At 37.8% G+C, this 17,864-nt stretch overlaps 1 protein-coding gene across 1 annotated transcript in view; it reads left to right on the top strand.

Annotated features, from left to right (window-relative positions):
- Window positions 1-306: 306 nt before the first annotated feature.
- The window catches only part of LOC134222353 (chaoptin), a 96,051-nt gene continuing 78,493 nt past the window's right edge, over window positions 307-17,864 (top strand). The window contains exon 1 of the mRNA XM_062701513.1: window positions 307-723. The gene's annotated coding sequence lies outside the window, so the exon portion shown is untranslated. The remainder of the gene's footprint in view (window positions 724-17,864) is intronic.

Here is a 17,864-nt window from a genome sequence, read left to right as displayed (position 1 = left end):
TTTTTCAATCACCTGACGGACGCACGCAGCATGCGATGGAACACCTGAGCTACACAAGTTGCCCCCAACATTCGACGGGGCGCCCATGCACAGTTTTCTCGCGCTTTTTGAGAATAAACTCTTTCCCATCGTGTTTTCCATTTCTCGCTGAACTGGTTTTCGTTGCATATCGCAACGCGACCACGTCTCCGTCTTCGAAGAGAAGCGGAGAGAACCGTGCGCGTTGTTGATCTAAAGACCCCAGACCGAAACGCCACCGCCTAAGAAGCTACCGATGGTCGCTGGCTCAGATGCGAAGAGGGAAACTCAGCTGAGTCAGTCTTCAATTCGCAGCGCGTTCGGACGGTCGATATTTGGACCCAGCGGTATCCACTCGAGGCACTATACTGAGACACCTGAAATCGCGCGATAAGTGGAACAGAGTGAGACGGGAAACGGAGCGGAGAAAATTCGTGTCCCCGTGTTCCGGGAGAAGGGCACACGAGTGAGAGTGAGAAAGCAAAAGAAAACAGAGGCCTGTGTACGACCACCACGAGATATAACGGGGTCCGAAGGAATTTTCGAATCTTGGAATCAAACTCAAACAACAGCGGGGTGTCGTCAAGTGTGTGTTTGGTGCTCGTGCCGTGGGTTAACTGATCTATAGTGCGTTCTCGATCGGGATCGCGGTCCGGATCAAGTGCGGAGCCGGATATCTGAAGCTGCTGTGCGGTGCAATCGAATGTAAGAAGATCGAGTTTTCCCGAAATCATCATGTTTCTGTTGAATTTGTTATATTTTATTATGTCTGATTGGATTCGCTGGAAATGAGAGTTCGGAGTGATCGCGCGTACGTGGACGTGTTTCGTTTTTCATTTCTTTCGCTTCACCGTCTTCGGGGACACTTACGCGTCAGATCTTTCATTGCGGGATTTTATGTATGTGAAGGAGAATACGTGGATGGACTGGATACATGGTGAAACGATGGACAGCATTCCAGAGGACATACTCATTCGGTCGGTGCTGTGGTTCGCTTCACCACTACCGACAGCACCGTCTAATTATTATTATTGTGATTGCATACATACGTGCGATCGTGACCATAATAACCATCTGAGAGACCCCGGAGAGCCTTGTGGCAGTCGCAAGTCCCCAACATCGCCGCCATCACCATCAACATCGGCATCGGAGTCTGTGCACGATCGACATCTCTGGCATGGACAGTGGATCGTGGGAAGGGCACATTCGTAAACCAATAACTCGTATGGTCCTTTGAAGGAATTTTTTTGTTGATTTTCAGTGGGGTGAGAGGGCCACTTAATGCTGCCGTGGAATTCTAGCCAGCCATTGAATAACAACATCAGCTGGGTGCATACGGAATGGTTCTATTGTGGGTTGAGTTCTGTTTGCGTCTCGGCCAAATGAGTGCAGAATAAGGTATGCTTGTAGGGCTGCCGGGCGATGGCGGAGAATTTATTATTTCATATTTGTGCATTCAATTATACCCGACCGTGCCTGCGCACTCAATCGGTGTGAACTAGATCATGCCCACTGGTGGCGGATCTGATCTGATATGATCATGTACTTCCTACGTCGTCAAAGTATGACAACTGTGAGTACAAGGGTGATTATGTAATGGTACATGAGAAATGAGGATTTGGTTCTATACTAGCAGAATAATTGCATGTATCATAGCCTAACAAAAATAATTATGTTGCTTATCTGTTAAAATAAAGCAAAAATTTGACTTATTGTTGGGGTTCGTCTCTTGTTTTAAGTGTCGAAGTCTCCTACATATTCAATGTGGAAGGCGTGATCGAGTAATAAAGGTAGTGAGAAAGACAGTCTTTTCCTTCAATGGCGAATCATGATATCTTTACTGGAGTAGTCTGGAAGCCAAGTGTGAATAATAAACCCAAATGTTTTGACATGTGAGTAAGCAATATGTTTACAAATGAAGAATAATTCAACACGAACCTTCCTGCCTAGCTCAGCTGAAAATGATAATAAAAATTTTCTTAATATTTTAGAGTCTTAAATTTGTTTTTAGTAATTTTGATTGAGCTCCAAACACAAATTATTACTGATTCAATCTATCCAAAGCAATAGATCGAAAAGTAAATAGACTACTTTTCTTCCAAAGTTTTTTCCCTGCGGTGAGCAAGCATTTCAGCAAAACGAACCGATGAAATTAATGCCTATTTTTCTATTTGGTCGGGGTTTTGCAAATCCGTACGAAGCGTCTTTTTAATTGGCATGTGATATTTCGTTAGTAGAAGGAAAGAGGAAGGTAATTCATATCAATTTGTGCGTACATTTGCTTCAGGATATTCTCAGGTATGTGGTTGCCAGATATACGATACGAATTGTGATCAATTGGTTCTGTTGCTTGGATATTTTGGCAATTTTTGAGTACCGCTGGGCATTTAGATTTGAAATAAATTTATGACTGCGATTCGCCATGCAGTGGCGTAGCCATAAAATCAGTGTTGGGGTCTCTCAAATGCATTTTTGGAGCAATTTTAATGTTTTGTTCAATATTAATTCTTGCGGATTTTACATCTTGCACCATAAGCAATAGGTAGTAATGGTTATATCTTTTGAAACAGGTGAGTTATGAACGAAAACTAAAATAGTTGATGAGAAATCTATCAGTTACGCCCTTGTGATTCTACGCGCGATTTTATAATTTTAAAATTAGTTCATTTGATTCCCCTATTAGCACAATTTTGGTTGTATTGCTTTAAGCAACTCTATAATGTGACTTAACTTGGTCACATATGAGTCATAGAACCTTGCCAAAGACAAGTGTGCTACTCGGGTCCACAACTTGATTTAAACTTTCCCATACGTATTCTCACCTTGAAAGTATGCTCGTTTAGTTAGTGCCTCGTTTTTGACCACTGAAAGTCGATCAATCGTGTATCCCATCCTGAAATGCTCAAAGAGTTTCCGGATTGTAATTGGAAGGCCTCACTAGTTAGGCTCTTGAATTTCGAATAAGAAAGGACTATGTATTAACTATTCATGCATTCAGCATTAAAATTTTGAACAGAGAGAATTTGAACATTTATTACTATGTCTGAAACTCGATTATGCATATGCACAACATGTGATAGATTTTGTTCGGAAAAAGCATTAGAGGGTATCTGCTCCTTTCGGTGGGGTTTTTTCCCACGAAACTAGTACGCAATACATTTTTAGAACTAACTCTCTCATATGTATTTTTGTACAATGCCAACCAAGTAGGATGAGTATTAAGTATTGGTTTCTACACAGTTGCTTAATCAGCAACGGCGCTCGATGAAGTAGGGTTGTGTGGGGTTGTGCTACTTGGTTGTGGACATAACCTCACCCCCCCCCCCCAGAGACAAACATTTTTAGAAGAATTTTTTTTTTAACCATCCCAACCAACCCCCTCACCCCAGACCAATTTTCTGGCTACGCCACTATTTAGAATAGTAATATTTTTCACTTGCTTCAAACTGTAGATATTAAAGTATGTCAGTTGAACTTATTTGACCCACGAGTTACATTTTTTGTATCCTACTCCAAATTCCCCTCTTTTTTATTGACATCTTCAATTTTTGTTTCTACATACTTCAGTGGATTTCAGATACCTTAGCAAGAAAAAACAATTGAATTGAAATAAGTTTAACAAAACAGGTGTAAAAAATGGCTATTTGATCAAAATCACAGTGTCCAGACCCGGGGACAGCTACCGAATACAGACATTGATTTTACACCACAGTTATAAAATATGGTTATTATTGACCATCTCCACATAATCAGAAATCAATCGAATGACTTTAATATAGTTTACTCAAATTTTCTAAAATAAGACGAAACATGAAATTTTTTGACATTTTTGTTCAATTTAATTCTGATCTGATATACCATGCAGGTACAGGATTTTTAAGTAGCTTTCTTTTGTCCTACACAAGATGGTGGAAAACAGTACTGAGATTTTCACATTTTCAGAGAGAGAGGTCTCGCGATATTTACATTTTATTCTTTCCCGCTTCCATTGAAAACATAAACAATGAAAGGAATTCCGCTAAATTTTCACGGATTTTTATTATAAATAAGCTGTTTCTTCTTCAATAATGTTACTTTTAACTCGAAATCCAGGAACAATATAATCATTTTATCGACTAGTCATCGTTATTTGCACAGATCTATTAAAACTATTTAGAAATTTAGATTTCAAAACAAAGCAACATTCCCATCATGACTGCTTGTATTGTGACAGCTGACCGGGAACCCGCTTCATTTTCATTTGGTCTCATGAAAATGAGAATGTTACTGTTTTCGCTTTCACATGACGATCATGAAAACTATCAGTAGGGACACGGCAGGTATTTCTGTCCATCGTCGTACGGGCTAAAACCAACGAAAACAACGTCCATTTGCCAGAACTTCACTATAGCAGAACGTATCTCCTGAGTTTACGATTTAGTAAGGATGAGTTTGGCAAAAAAGTGTCTCTTTTATCGGTTTTCGGGGCTGACGGTTTTTATTTTTCGGTTTATCGGTTTTCGGACGAACAGACGAAAATGCCTGTCTTAACCCTACTTGTGGAAAGACCTCTTCAAGTGTTGTTTTGAGAAGTGTCCGGTATTGGGAGGTGTCCAGCGCTGGGGGATCTCCCCCTATTTATTGTACATCACTAAGGGATTAATTCTAATACTAGTTGACCCAGCAAACGTTGTCCCACATAGTAGGCGAGTATGCTCGTTGTGAACTGCCCATGCGAAATTTCCATACGAATCTCTTTTTTTTATTTATTCAACATTACTCGTGATTTCCCATGAGGAAATACCGTCGAAAACGATAACGAACAGATCTGCTGAAGGAATGAAGAAGATCCATCCAGTTGCTAGCAGATCTCTCTATGCTTAGAGAACACTTCAACGCTTCTAATTATGTTAACTGATCAAAGGAAGCAGATAAGGCAGAGCTCCAAGTACTTCCCCATTTTTGGCGGCACATTCCGAGATGTTTATAATTAGAACCAACGTGCAGGGATTGAAACCAAAAGAGAATGAAAAAGTCTACATACGATATACACAGCGAGAGACTTTTTTTTCGCAAGCTGTCATGATATAGAACTGATTCGGGATCCTGTATTTCATGATAAATTTCTTTTGGAAAGCTTCTTTCTTTTATCGTTGCTCGTTATTTATTGAGAGCGATTTCTGCAAACCCTGCCAACTTTGTTGGTGTCACTTGATCAGTGAGTAACTGACCTGTCGCGTTTTTCACTGGCATCATTGGATACATCGTTGATCCACTCAGGCATCGTGAGATAGCGTGTAGGAGGCGAATGTTACTAGTTCTTGTTGCTCTGACCTCTTCGTCGGCCAGGAAGTCCACCCTCGCTCGCTTGTCCCGTCGTTGCTTCATAACTCATCTTAAAAATAAATATCCCGAACCTGAACCCAAAGTGGAATTTGTTCCTGGTACACAACTCAAGTAACATTTTAAGTTTTATAACGCTCTTGAAGACCATAATTTACTCTACAAGAGTGTTATAAAACCAGCATAAAATCAAAATGTTACTAGGGAATAGCTATCAGGATCACCATCAGATGACACCGATGACTTGCCGGTACCTGTATTTGCGAATGAGAAAGCATCGAGTGAGTTTCAATTTGATCAGTAGTACATCTTCTTTTTATTGGCATAACATCCCCCACTGGGACATTGCCGCCTCGCAGCTTAATGTTCATCAAGCACTTTCACACTGTCGTTATCTTAAAAAGCGACATATACGCCATTTTCCAAAAATGGTGTTTACGAGTAGAACTCATCTTTACCAGGAAAATGAAGAAAAAAAGGTTGTAATTTTTCTTATTACAACAGCACAGTTACAGCGAGGTTTCTATGCCAATTTTTCATGTTTGTATTTGTATATCATGAGGCTAACACGATGATACTTTTATGTCCAGGGAAGTCGAGCGATTTTCCAATCCTAAAATTTCCTAAACCAGACCGGGAATCAAACTCAGCCATCTTCAGCATGGTCTTGATTTGTAGACGCGCATCTTTTCGCACGGCTAAGGAAGGCCCAGTAGTAGCTTGATGCAAAACGACCTATAAGAAATCGGAAGCAGCCTTGTCGTTAAATACAAGTAATAAATTAAGCAGATTTTGATATTTTAGAGTAGAAGAAGGATGTAGAGTAGCTATACCATGTCGTTGGAAGACATATCGTCGAATGGCATCTATTTTGCTATTTCTGTAGGATTTCAATTTTTTTTATAACCCACCAGGGTCTTCAGGGGGGTCCTCCTTAGCCGTGCGGTAAGGCGCGCGGCTACAAAGCAAGACCATGCTGAGGGTGGCTGGGTTCGATTCCCGGTGCCGGTCTAGGCAGTTTTCGGATTGGAAATTGTCTCGACTTCCCTGGGCATGAAAGTACCATCGTGCTAGCCTCATGATATACGAATGTAAAAATGGTAACCTGGCTTAGAAACCTCGCAGTTAATAACTGTGGAAGTGCTTAATAAACACTAAGCTGCAAGGCGGCTCTGTCCCAGTGTGGGGATGTAATGCCAATAAGAAGAAGAAGGGTCTTCAGAAGTTTTCGTTTACTCAGGTGAAAATAAAATCTCAGTAGCCCCGTATTCGTTTCTTCCGCTGCTGATTGAACTTCCTCGCGTCCACTGAATTCCTCTAATCAGTTCATTCATGTTTCTTGTGGATTATTTATTCAAATTTAACCAAAAATATATTGACGAATTATCCATTTTACTAAGTTACCTATTGCCGGTTGAAATTCCGTTCGATCAAATGTCCCTTCGATTAAATGTTCTTTCGACTAAATGTCATTTGACCAACCGTCGTTCGATCAAACGTCATTCGACGAACTGTCCCAAAGCCGTAGAGTACGGTGTGAATGTGACATAACTGTAACTGAGCTGTATGATTTGAGCTAAAAGTGTTAAGCTGTAGAGATTTAGGGGAGATCGCTGGACGAAGAACGAGAGTTAGTTAGGCTATTGAAACGTAATGTTGAAGCGTTTCACAGTGAATATCTAGAAGGGTGTATTGGGGCTATCCACAACGTACGGTACGCTTTTAGGGAGGAGAGGGGATATCGAGTAGCGTGACAAATCAGAGGAAACACTGGATGGGTGTGAAACTTGTAAACAGTTGGCCACAGTGGTTTTTGTTCGTTTTTTAGAATATTTCAGAGATATATATTTTAAAGGAAAGAACTTCTGTAAGATTCCATAGAGGAACCTCTAAACCTATTTTTTCTAAGATGTCTACTGTGCCGAGGTCTACTTTGGTATTCTGCTGTACAGAATCCACACAGATTCTATTTTTAAATTTTTTCATTACTCATTTATTGTTGTCGTTGCCAGTTCATCTCACCGTGAGTCCATTGTGTCCGTTTGTCCATATCGTGTATCCAATGATCGTTGCATTGTTCGGTTGCCATTTATCCGAGTAACGTTGGAGGAATGCCTCCGAAAAGGACAAGTTGTCAATCGTCATCAGGCAGCCGTAACGGTAAGGCGCGTACCCCAAAACGCCACCGTATGGGCTGCGGATCTGTCGACTGACGAGGGTTTGGTGGAGGGGCTGGGAATCGAACCCATGACCATCCGTTTGCAAGGCGAACGTGTAGCCAACTACGCTACGGGACCCCCTTTTTTTAAATAATGAAATACTATAGATGCAATCATCTTGAAGCTTTTTAAGTATTTTTGATGTATGCTTTGGCGAAATCTACTTGAAGCATTTTTTTTATATTATTAAAAAACATTTTACTGAAACTTCTGATAGAATATGATGGCGCAAAAAAAAATCCAAAAGAAACCAATGAAAGATTTTTTACCTACAATGATAAGATTTTCCTGTAATACCAGAGAAAATCTTTGAAATAATATTTATATATTTATATATATATATTTATATATAAGCCTATAGGCTTCAGTATGAACAGCTATTTTGTACTATTCATAAATTCTTTTGCAAGAATGTTTTTGATTTTTTTTATCCTATCCTTAGGTAGGAATCAAACCTATCGCCCAGTACGCTAGATAGGTGTTTCGCCGGCTAAGCTATGACCGCTGTCGCATGATGTGCACATTTAAAGAAGTTTTGAAACACTATTTTAATGGGCGTATTTTGAAAGACATTCAGAAGATAAAGATTGTGTGTAAATCAATGACAGATCTGCAGCACCCTACAACGATAAAATGCTGCGATAGCTGCTTTGTTTGATCGCGCGAGAAGATGTTTGAGTAGGTACAGCTGGCAGCTTTGTTTGAAAAAATCGAAGCGATTTTGATTTCCGTTTGTACGAATGAAGTACAGTTAACGTTGGCCAAATATACCAAACGAACTCATAAGAAATGCGACGCGAGACAAGACATAATACTTATAGACAGACAAACAGACATAACACATTGAATATTCACTCAACCAGATTCAACGTCGTGCAAACACTAACGATATCCAGATGGCGGTAGTGGGCAAACATCAAACTGGAGCAAATCCGTTGCGCGCATGCGTGTTATGTCTGTTTGTGTGTGCTTATATTTCTTACAATCGTCAAAAATAAAAAAAAAAACATATTGTTTGTCGACCGTTTTCAGGTGCGATGTCACCCATCTTCGGTTCTATGTCCAACCCATAGAACAAAGTCCCAAACTTGGGTGACATCGCACACGAAACCGGTCTACAATAAAGGTGATTTTTTAAATTGTTGACGATTGTGAGAACTATAAGTGTTATGTCTTGTCTCACGCCGCGTTTCTTATGAGTGCCGTGTCGTTTTTACGTTAGCACAAACCACAAAAATACTTATGCCAAACGAAGTTGCCCAAACTCATATAAACAAACAATATATTGTTTGCTCAAGTTGATACTTCAGTCGGCCATGTGTGATATTGTTAGTCGAACAATTTGATTGTTTGAGTCGCTGTTGGTGGAACTTTGTGGATGCTCGAGTAATTGTTGGTCAAACTGATAGACTGTTAGATGCTTAGATGCACGAAAAAAATATACTTAAGGTCACTCCTGACAGAATCCAAGTTTCAAAGTGCTCGCGTTTGCGGGGGCACATCACTCGATACGGAAGCAACGCATAACTGTCATTTTTATTCTTTCACGCATGCTGCGACGCAGCAAAGCTGAATCAACAAAAATGACAGTTGTGGAGTGACCTTAAAATATTTCATTACACTTTTTTTAAGAAAAACAAGCAAATTACTCCAACGGAGATCGAACGCCGGCGTCTTTCGCACACTGCACCAGAGCTGCAATTTTTCTCCTAGGATTCATGTGAGTTCTCTTCCACTTCAATTTCCTTTGTTCTAAAAAAAATACTTACATTGAAGTTGGTTAATCGAAATTTTCTGTGGACTGAATTGACATGACAGTATTTGTAGTCCAGCCGACCTTAAAATAAAATGAGTATTCCTACAAACGTAACAATCTAAGGAAATATATGAAGTGGATAAGACAACCTTGAAAGAATTCTAGCATGCTTTTTGAATACGTCGTATGTCCTAATGAGAGACTCTTTTTCAATACGCTCTCTTTTGCTAATATCTAGGCTAGTTTTGAATTTGTTGTAATACTTTCACCAGGTCTGGATCATTTAGCATGTCATTTGGCATAACGTCATTTGGCATAAGGTCATTTGGCATAAAGGCCATTTGGCATAATGGTCGATTGGCATAACAGACATTTGGCATAATTTTGAACTGCAAGAAAAGAGTAGGTTATTTGGCATAACGGACATTTGGCATAATTTCGAACTGTGAAAGCGAAAGGAATATTTCATGTAATGTTTAGCGTAGATAAAGTAGGTCGAGCCTATTTTCTGATAAATTTAGACTGATGGTAGACATTTTCCGGAAGAACGAAATAACAAAACGGCAGAATTACTTCCGAGAGAGGGATTACATCCACCATTGCTTCAATCCGGGCATGCGCCTTAAAACCGGATCAAATCCACCGTTGCTTTAATCCGGGCAAGCACCTAACTTTAAAAACTCAGGCAACACACTTGTCATAAACGAGTTACTAAAACCAATCAAGTCACATATGAGTTATTGAAACCAAATCAACCTGAATTGTGCTTTTCGGGGAAGAGATCACATCTACCATTGATTTATTCCCGACAAGCGCCTACTTATGAACAAGGAGTCACATCTACCATTGCCATAATCCGAGCAGGGCCTACTTTTAAAGAAGGGATCACATCCACCATTGCTTCAATCCGGACGAGCGCCTACTTTTAAATAACAAATCAAATCCTCCATTGCCATAATCCGCGCAAGCGCCTATTTTTAAAGAAGGGATCACATCCACCATTGCCTCAAGGGCAAGCGCCTTCTTTTTAAAAAGTAATCACATCCACCATTGTCATAATCCGGGCAAGCGCCTACTTTTCAAGAAGGGATCACATCCTCCATTGCCATAATCCATGTAAACGCCTACTTTTAAAGAAGGGATCGCATTAACCATGGCCTTAATCCGGTCATGCACCTACTTTTAAAGAAGGGATCACATCATCCATTGCCATAATCCATGCAAGCGCCTACCTTTAAAGAAGGGATCGCATCCACCATGACCTTAATTCGGTAAAGCCCCGACTTTTAAAGAAGAGATCATATCCTCCATTGCCGTAATCCGGGCAAGCACCTACTTTTAAAGAAGGTATTATATCCTTCATTGCCATAATCCGGCCACACGCCTACTTTCTAAGAGGGGATTACATCCACCACTGCTCTTATCCGAGCATGCACCTACTTTTGCATTGCATTGCAAATGCATTCTTTCCACGAGAGGATAATGTCTTTTTTATATTGTTATCGACGGGTGTTATATTTACTATTCCGGGGTGTTTCCCGCACCACTTAGTAATCATTTAGCGAACGCAAGTAGAGATTATGCCAAATGTCCGTTATGCCAAAAAACCCTCACTTTTGACGTTGGTTATGCCAAATGTCCGTTATGCTCAATGACCGTTATGACGAATTTCGCGCCAACTCGACCAGCGGTTGGCAGCACCATCTCAGAATTGAATGAAACTTGGTGGGCATAAAGATATGGTATTTCTAAGCCACTCTGCATACTTTTAGTTTTTCAAAAATTGTCAAGAGTAACATTTGATGAGGGCCTAATTTTCTTTCATGGATTTTTTATAAATCGATGTAACTCTAAAATGACAAGACCTACAAAAAAGTGTTGTATGGCGGACTGTCGTGAAATTCCCAGAAGTTTTTTGGAAAAATATCCAAAAAATAAAATACCGATTTCTACACTGAAAAAAAAAGTTTTAAAAATTAAAATCGATATTACAAAAAAACCTCATCTCAGAAATCGATGAAATTTTTTCTGCAGATAGGTATTTTAATTATCTAACTTTTCTGGGAATAATGTTCCTGTGACATATTTAAGGAAAAAAAGTTTTTCTAACAAAAACTTGTTTCATGTCCATATTGAGTGAAAATTTATCAGCGTGTTTTATGCCTACAGCGCCAATTATAGGTTCAGCAGCCTATCATCAACCAACGACACATTTTGGAAGTGTAAAAATTTGTTTAGGAAGCAATTTAGCATAATCTAACATTAATGTGGACCAACATTTGAAAAGGGCGTATATTTTCCTAGATTGCTTATATCAATGTTACACACAAATGACCAGATTTTCAAAATTGTGATGTTTGATGGACTATTGTAAATTTGTCTGAACTATGAAGTCTGAAACATAAAAGAGCGTTTCGTTCACCGAGAAAATAAATTAATGAATGTAAAGATTAAAATTGGTTTGGCAAAAAAAATTGGAGGTCGATTTTTTTTTATCAGATAAACATTTTGATTCCAACGATGAAGCTCGGTAGGTAATTTCATTAGGGGGATTTCCGGTAAACGCACATTAAAAGAATGATAAATTTTCCGCATTTTTTTATTTTTTTCTTCAATTTAAATTTGTTACTACATTTAATTCTTATTTCTACTTGAATACTCATTAATTTATAAACTTAGTCGAACAATTCAAAGACTTTTGGGTCTTCATCTGAGTTGGAGTATTTTTTAGCCAGGATTTTATTATGAGCGATTGGTATAAAAGAATGAAGCTTTTGTGTGCCAATTATAGTTTTTGCTTTTTTGAAAAGTTCATCAAACTCTTGTTGAGTACCGTCGTCGGGGGTGACAATGGGTCAAATGGGGGCGAGAATGGGTCACTGTTTCAACTACTTAGAATGCTTGTAGAATGGATGTATCTGAGGACAAGAAGACAAAAATATAAGAGACCTTTTAGAACGATTTTGCTCTACGCCCTCCATGCTCGCGGTGAGAGCGATGACCCATTCTCACCCCCAGACCCATTGCCACCCCCGATGGCGGTATTTCTCATTCGTGATATAAAAGAAATGTAATATAGTGATATTTTTGTTTGATTGAAAACGTGTCCATTCGCCCATTCGTACAACTCCCGAGGAGTCTTGATAGTATTTCCATAATCTTTGGCAAGAGTTGCTCGTTTTGCCATTCGTTTGAGAGTGCCACCAATAACTTCGCAAGGGCCTTTTCCGTGCGATGTTGTAAAAAAAGTGCCATTCTGACACATACTTGCAAAGTTCCTTTTATTTTTATAATGTGCTGCAGCTCACCCAGACACAATTTTTTTTTTGTAAAATTGATCGATTGTTTCAAAAAGTCAATTAATTTTTAAATGAATAAGTGAACAGCTTTTGTGTCATGGGTCATTACTTCTGATTAATAAAGCTAACGTTTTCTAATTAACCGTTTCTTTTAAAGTAAACTTCGAATGGATGTATTGTTGCCTGGGAATTATTCCAACCTTGAGCAGCATTGTGGATAATTAATGAATAATTTTCAGAGGGATCTAACAGTACAAGTGTATTGCTGTTTGCAAATAATGTCATAAGCAGTCTTATAAAATGTCATCTGCATGTCATTTGACTAATTTGTTAATAACTTTCTTCAGAAGTAAAATTCACATCATAATTTTAGATGTACTCATAAAGCTTGAGTAGGGCTATATTTTTGGTCAAGGGTACATTACTCTAAATATAACATCTAAGGCTGGAGAGTGAAAACTCTCCAAAATGTCACGTGTCATTTGACATAATGTCATTTGAATGACATTTTGCCTCCCACGCACAAGATTACATATTTACAGCAATGTCTTGTTAGACAAAGTTGTAGCCACATTTAAGCGCTATAAGTTCGTCATATATCGAGAATCAATAGCTAACTTCTGAAAAAAGTTCTGGGAAAATTATACAAACGAATGCAAATGACATTTTACAACACTGGTCATAAGTTATAAGTTTATCAATTTTTTGAATAAAATACGATACAAAATCATCTACAAGCTTTATAACGGTTTCTAAATTACACCGTTCAGTGGTTAGCCTTTGCTGAAAAACAACATCTTCTTTTCCACTATTACAATTAAATATCACTTCAGTTTCGTTTCGGCAACATTGCCCGTTTTCAAAGTAATTATTTTTTTGTAATTGTTTTTAAGTTACTTCGATACAAAAAGTCAAATTAAACATAAACCATTTTCAAATGTTGATCCACAATTATGTTAGATTATGCTAAATTGCTTCCCAAACAAATTTTTATACGTCCAAAATGTGTCGTTGGTTGATGATAGGCTGCTGAACCTATAATTGGCGCAGTAGGCATAAAACACGCTGATAAATTTTCACTCAATATGGACATGAAAAAAGTTTTTGTTAGAAAAACTTTTTTTCCTTAAATATGTCACAGGAACATTATTCCCAGAAAAGTTAAATAAGGTACACTGGGGGAAGTGGAAAAAGGGGGTAAGTGTAAAAAGCGACTTGAAAAATTGGAACTGTACATAGGGTATCTGTACCCATGTCCATCTCAGTCCCTATGTCCATCTCATTCGATACTCATCAAATTTCAACTCAGCATACCAGTCTAAATAATCACTGATCGAGTCAAAAAACTAATGAAACACATTCTCGCGGGTTTAAATTATATCTTTTCCAAATATAAATATACGAGAATCACCTTTTTAAAGCTTAATTTCCAATAAAACGTCGAGCATTTTCCAAGTAGGAAGAAAATCTTACCTTCATACAAAGTTATTCGTATTATCAGCACATTCGTACTAGCTGATTAGCACTTTTTAGCACCGAAATTTTTCACCTTTTTACAATATAATCACTACATTTTCAACAACAAATGACCGCGCACAACCTAATTCAGAGTTTGTATTCACTGTTTCACCAATTTAAAGTTAAAAAACCGCCGCAGAATGTTACAAAAACTATGGGATGAATTTTTTTCATCCAACAAAACTACTTTGTTCGTATATACATCTCATTTTACTATTCTCCTAGCAGCACAGAGGTGCCAGTTTTCAAGTCTATGAAATCGTTTTGAAAGAATATTTCTACTATTATACATTGAGTAAAACGACAATATTTTGTTAAATTTAGATTTGAATATTTTCTTCAAACACCAGAAGCACGTAATCATCATCTATTTGACATAATTTTGCTCAAAATATATGCCCTAAATTTCAAAGTAAATTATGCGCGCAGTTTATTTTTTAACTTTGGCATCACAGCCAGCATTCTTGCACAGCATAGCGATGCGCATGCGCAACCTGGCCATGTGTGAGTGCTTGTTGGAGATAGACATATTTTTAAATTACTTCATGAACTTTGTTGTTGTCGGTCTTTCCTTTGGAATAAGATAAACAAATCAATTGATAATGTCATTTGCTATTCTAGAAAATCGCTCAAGTGTGGGTTATAAAAATATATCTATATGAGTCTGTGCAAGAGCTACAGTAGTGTGAAGTAAATTTTGAGCAATTAAGAATAAGACGGATATCGGTTCACTAGTCGCAATACAGTTGAGATGAAAATTTTACGGTGAGATGGATATATGTTCAATTCGATGGTAGTTTTAAACGATTATAAGTTTAATTTTGGAAGAAAATGGCATCGTTTTCTAAATGCAGATAATTTATCGATTGTGAGCAATCACGGTTTTGATATTTATTTGAGCAATACATTTGTGTTTATCACATAGTAGACGATTATGATATGTTAGCTTGCTTATTGAGATGGATATAGGGACATACACCCTACTTTACAGTTTTTACCACATCATAACATTATGTAAGAATATACTTTGATGCTCACACTAATACCATGTTGAAATTTGTATAATACATACACTAACACGGTTAACGCTTGAACTGTAATTTTGGGTTTCGCGAAAAGTTGATTTTTGCATTCATAAAATCAATTCTTACTTGCACCAATTGTCCTTTTTTCAAGTGAATTTATATCACAGGCGACCGTTGCAATACAATTAAACTAATCACATTCAATTGGAAGTGGTTTGTACCAAGAAAGCAAATAATTCGAAGATTTTACACTTACCCCAGGTATCAAACTCTGCGGGGGAAGTGGATAATGTTCTAATTACGCAATTTTTTGCTTCCCTCCAGGGTTTATTTCGATAGCTGTGAATCTTAATATGTTCCTTCTTTATTATCATTATGATTCCAGTGGTGATTGGACTAATATAAATGAGAAAATGCCTGATTAATCCACCTATCGGTATTGATGCCTTTCACATGTTTTACATATGAAAAAAAATGTAAAGAAAGTTAAAAATAGCACTGATATGTAAATATATTGTATAATTCACATCAATTTTTATTCATAACAAGTTTCGCCGTTGAATGCAATTTTTTTGCGAACAAATTGGTTAAGGACAAGAGCTTAAGAATAGCTGATATATTTGTACGTGCTTTGCGCACACACATACATACAAATACGCACATACAGACATCATCTCAATCCGTTAAAATAAGTTGATTAGTTTATAACCCTGTAAGTCCCATTTTCCTTTAAAAAGTTCATCTTTGGGGCGAACATATAGATTTTACCTACACTTAGTGTTCGAGAAGGCAAAACCATCTCTCCCCTAGCTATTACGAGAATTCCTTGAGGATCTATTCCGTTAAGACGATGAAATTATTCCACAAAAGATACTCAGAGCAATTATCGTATTCATTTTAGTTATATGTAACTACTCATCACTATGGAAGGTCCAGGTAACATGGGTTTTCCACTTACCCCATCCCACTAGGGTAAGTGGAAAAACAACTCCTTATTTTAAAATCTATTTCCATAAATTTCAAGCGACCAAAATGGTATGAATTACCGCACAGTTGGTGCAAAATTGACTGTTTTTGATAGTCCATTTTGATTGAAAGCATTTAGATCATTTAAACTGGTTTTACACTAATTCAAATATGCACTATCGATTTTTCCTTTTCCACTTCCCCCAGTGTACCTTAATTAAAATACCTATCTGCAGAAAAAAATTCATCGATTTCTGAGATGAGGTTTTTTTTTGTAATATCGATTTTAATTTTTAAAACTTTTTTTTTTCAGTGTAGAAATCGGTATTTTATTTTTTGGATATTTTTCCAAAAAACTTCTGGGAATTTCACGACAGTCCGCCATACAACACTTTTTTGTAGGTCTTGTCATTTTAGAGTTACATCGATTTATAAAAAATCCATGAAAAAATTAGGCCCTCATCAAATGTTACTCTTGACAATTTTTGAAAAACTAAGTATGCAGAGTGGCTTAGAAATACCATATCTTTATGCCCACCAAGTTTCATTCGATTCTGAGATGGTGCTGCCAGCCCCATAGAAGGGTTGGCGCGAAATTCGTCTTATGCAAAATGGCCTTTATGCCAAATGACCCTATGCCAAATGACCCTATGCCAAATGGCTTTATGCCAAATGGCTTTATGCCAAATGACTTTATGCCAAATTGCCCGCTCCCATTTTCACCTTAGCACAGACAAAGCTATTCTCTTGGGATCTGTGCTGGAAAATCCTATGCAAATGTTAGTATGGCATTGTAATAATCGGAGGAGAAAGTAAACAAAGAGAGCACACGACACACGAGGTTTTCAAAACTCAAACGAGAATTATAAGAATCGCTTAGAAGGCGCCCGAGAACCTGATGTTTGACATCATGATTCCCATGATTTCTTGATCACAGCATTCGAAATTTTAACCAAAAACACATACATCCCATCCCAACATGTAATTAGGTTCAGGTTTCCCTCCATACAAATGCTTGTACACTTGTACATTTATTAAATAAAAATTTGCATGAAAAGTTTAGTCACAAGAAAAAATATTTTAGGCTCTTTTTAGTGGAATGTTTTCAACCATCTAAGGCGAGCTTAGTACTCTCCATTTATTCCACCAATTATTTTGATATCTTTGCAGATTTCGACCACAACTGTGTTTCGTACTTGACTCGACTTTTTAGTCACAAATCATTGCACAAATGGACCATGCGTCCCTTTAGGCTATTAAGCTTATATGCTGCTGAACATTTCTCAATATATCTTCCTACCGTTTGCCCACTTTTGGGGTCATACAGATATCATAGTAATTCAGATTAACGTAATAATTTAATATTTTAACTTCCATGGACATTCAACCATGAAGACACGATAATAATTTCCATACCGTCAAAGCGACGAACCCCCTCCTACTTTGTGGCCAAATAATCTAGGAATTTTTACAATCAATCATCTAACGCCAGTCACCAGTCAATTTTAGAGGTCTGAAACTACATATGCAACACATGAGCAGTGTGAATACAAGAAATAACTAACTTTGGATAGCTTTGGGTAGCTGCAGCGACAGCTTGCTTAATCTGACCGAAACTTCACTGGAATTGTGTGAGCGTTCATCAAAAGTAGTACCGTCATATGAGGGGAAGATGATCAAAAAGCGCCTAATTTTTTTTTATGAAACGGTGGTCTAGTAGGTCAATCATCTGTTCAAGTAA

The sequence above is a fragment of the Armigeres subalbatus genome, chromosome 1 (assembly GCF_024139115.2).
Source record: "Armigeres subalbatus isolate Guangzhou_Male chromosome 1, GZ_Asu_2, whole genome shotgun sequence".
NCBI classification, from domain to species: domain Eukaryota; kingdom Metazoa; phylum Arthropoda; class Insecta; order Diptera; family Culicidae; genus Armigeres; species Armigeres subalbatus.
The sequence above is the reverse complement of the archived record's forward strand: the minus strand, read 5'-3'. Positions and strand labels throughout refer to the sequence as shown.